The 3,833-nt window shown below is 33.9% G+C and overlaps 1 non-coding gene across 1 annotated transcript; it reads left to right on the top strand.

Moving 5' to 3' along the window:
* The first annotated feature begins 1,037 nt into the window (after positions 1-1,037).
* Trnaf-gaa lies at positions 1,038-1,110 on the top strand. Its single transcript has one exon. It is a non-coding gene; the product is annotated as a tRNA-Phe (tRNA).
* Positions 1,111-3,833: the final 2,723 nt, after the last annotated feature.

Raw genomic sequence — 3,833 nt, 5'->3', positions numbered from 1 at the left:
GGAGAAGTTAGGAGGGTTTGAAAGGTATCACTGATACTGGAAACTAAATACACTGCAATTCATGCGCAAAGATCCAAATATAAAAAAGATCTCATTAAATTTAATGAATGAGAATCCCGGACTGAATGTTTCTTCAAAGGAGTGAATGAATTGAGCATTGTGGCGATGCAACTGCGCACCTCAGTTTCGTCTCCACCTTCGATTCAGATTACTTTCATGGCATACTAAAAATTCAAGGTAGAACGGACTCGTCGAAAGACCAAAATCCGCGCAGATCCAATTAACGTTCACGGTGAGTCAAACATGAAAGCTGACATTGTGTGCAGTTATTATGTAAGCGACTGCGAGCTCGCTCATTCCATTTTCATCCGAAAACAGACGGTGAATAATAATACAGAGTTCAATAACTATTACTGAGTGCAGTAGCCTATATTATCAGTATAAACGAGAAATGATTGATATTTAATTTTAAAGCACGAAAAGCACGACATTTACGACATTTTTACTCTATGCCTAATACTTTCATCATCAATTTATTTATATTTTTGTCTATTGACAAAAAATATTGGATTGTACAGGCTTATGCTCAAAACTGCTTCAATCTCTAATTCGAATCTACACAGTCTAAATGCCATGTTTATAGATTGAATACTTCACTGATGATTCCCTTTCAATTCAATTTCCTTAACCAGAGTGTCCAATTAGTCAAATTTGAATGGTCATAATTATTTCACTAACATTTTAATCAAAGATTTGATTCCCCATTCCTTAAAGTTGGCCATCAAAATCATATTATTAAATAGGATTGACTAACATTTGGATTTTTTTGTTGGAATATTTCCAATCGAGTAGCCTTCTTTAAAATAAGTAATCGCACATAGACTCATAAGTGATAAGATGCAATCAGAACATGAATACATTGTTACATTTTTGACGTCAATTTCAACTGAACTGTAATCAGTAGCCGATTGAGCTAAGAAATGGAAATATCTTGAACCTTGTATTAGGACAAAATGAAATTAATTATTAACAAGAAAGCCGAAATAGCTCAGTTGGGAGAGCGTTAGACTGAAGATCTAAAGGTCCCTGGTTCGATCCCGGGTTTCGGCATTAGTCTTTTGTTACTTTTAATGGTGATTTTTTCACCCTTTTTTGAATAGACAGACTACAATATTGTAGTAAAATGTAGGCACTACTGCGACTATCCTCAATAGTTACTGTAGTAGGATGCTGCTTACTTTGGATTGGAGTGAATACTGGAAATGAGACTAATTAAAATAAAACAGTGAACTCTGACCTAGAACCCAACAATCAAATCGTTATTAGTATAAATAATCATAATAGAGAATTCAACATTGGAACGAGAGTACTGTTTATAATTGAACTTTAACATAAATTATTCATGCAGGCATGCAGCAGGTCTATACTATAACATAGAATAGTTGACCATAGATAGACTGTGTTCCCATTCAGATGGATTTCTTGTGCTCCCACTCTTGGGCTCCGAAGGTGAAAATGTGATGGAATTGAAAGCACAGCTGGATAAAATGAATCATAGCTATAGATTATTGAAACGATAGTTACGGTGATAGAAACCACAATTCTATTCAGTGAAAACTTACGATGTTCCATTTTTGGTCGCATGTACTCATTGACAATTAAGAGGTTTGCTAGAATGGGCTACCATTGTTTCATTGGACGTAATAAACAGTAATTGAAAATCATTGGGGAAGTGATTTAATAGAGGACCCCTAGCTCCTTAATTAACAGGAAATTTATCAGCCGAACAAAGTAGGGAAGGTTGGCGATGTTTTATTCCCGGCTCCGTTGTAATAATTAACTTTCATCCCAACTACGCCTTCGGGCTTCGGCTCTTCTCATATATTTTCTCATCATTCGACATCATCATTGATTGTCTCATTGTCACATCTTCCATACTATTAATGAAATGAAGAATTAAAATTAACATGTACGGGATGGGACATATACATGTTTGATGCACCATCACTTCTGAACTAACGAATTGATTAACTTGAAATTCTGCATAAAGATTCGGAATTTACCGATATGGTTATCATATAATTTTATATTGTAAAGTGAATTTGATAAGATGATACATTTTATTTCAATCATTGGATTATAGAACTATAATTCAATCTATCTGTATTTTTCACAAACCCTTGCGGAGTGCAGCATACACCCGTTCGTTCTCAATATTATCAACAATAATTAAATAAATAAAACAATAAGTATCAATCATTATTTCATAGAAAAACTATTTAATCTGTAGCTATTAGATCTTTCATTCATATCTTATGTGAAAATATTCTTTTTATACTCTATCTGGTTCTGCTCTTTCTACTCCATTTATCAAATAATTTGCAAAATAATAAATTCAAAAACAGTTGAACCCAATTCTTCAAAATCAGCATTAAGATTCTACTCTAATACTACTCATCAAAATTTAATTTTAAAACCAATAGAAACCAATCTCTTTCACATTACTCTTGTTATATTGCGATCTGAACTACGTTACCCGTATGAGTGAATGACTCTAATATCTTGCTTACAGTATATCATAGCATAAAATGGTTTTAGAGTATACAGGTTGAACCTAGGTATGGTATCGTTTGAAAAGTAATCGATATAACTGCGAGGTAGGAAATATTACTTCAAATGGAGGGAAAGATGAAACCCACGGGAAATCCTTAGTTACAGGCACATTATTGAAATTTATAACGGGCAATATGTGGTGTAGAGCTGCTTGCTGAGCCTGCAAAGATATGAAATGATGCAAGCTCTAAAATCGATAAACATGGTGGTTTCAGGTCCATGTTGGCCAATGGCTTCTTTCATAAAACTGGGTCCTTTCGAGAAGGTGAGAATATCCATGAAGTTAAAAATTGATCGGATGCAGTACTTATTTGAAAGTAGTTAATGGGAATCAATCAAAACACAGTTGTCGAATAACTAACACACTCACTATAATTATTTTTATTTAACTTCCTCTGAGCAATCTTTAATTTTATTGAGGTCCTTCGCAGTAGAAATATGGATATTATCCATTATATTATTACATTATATCATGTATTTCAAACCAGCAGGGATTAATATAGTCAATTTATCATTTGGAATAGTTCCGTCAATCGCAATATTCTCAAAAATCACTTATCACATGATAATCAATACCGTACCACATATCAACTTGGACAATACTATTTATTACATACATACTAGCACAATCTACGTGGAAATTCTATCTGGAAAGTATATTTTTGGTTTGAGAATAACATCACTCTATATACTTGTAAAATCTGTAAAACAATCAATTATTTCATTCATTGAAAAATCATTGATTTTCTATTCGATGCTATCAATGAATTTCTGCAACTGAATTTTTTGTCCAGCAATGACTGATTCTCTGACAACCTTTGTTTAGGGAATCAAGAAATCCAGAGTTGATTTATATAGTCATTTCTTCATCTGTGAAGAAATGATGTGTGAAACTGGACCAGTTTCATTTTCTTCAGTCAATGATACCAGTTCTATCAGAAGTCCACCACTTGCCGCAATTCGGGTCCTTCTTGAATTATTCGCATTTCGTGAAACTTAGTTGGAGAGGAGCAAATTTATTATTCAACAGTGGCAACGCGTCTGCAAGCTTAATCCGGTGCATCTCTCCACAGCAGATAGCACAGTAGCATCCATACAGAAGCAGTACTACAACAGTTCAGTTGAAGCAGACGTCAGCAAATTAGGTAACCTAATCAATAATTTCCGTAGATCAGACTTGGCATTTCAACTGCAGCTTCATGATTACTCTGATTACCATC

This window comes from Nilaparvata lugens, chromosome 5, assembly GCF_014356525.2.
Source record: "Nilaparvata lugens isolate BPH chromosome 5, ASM1435652v1, whole genome shotgun sequence".
Lineage (NCBI taxonomy): Eukaryota > Metazoa > Arthropoda > Insecta > Hemiptera > Delphacidae > Nilaparvata > Nilaparvata lugens.
Note: the sequence above shows the minus strand (reverse complement) of the source record. Positions and strands in the feature narration are given on the sequence as shown.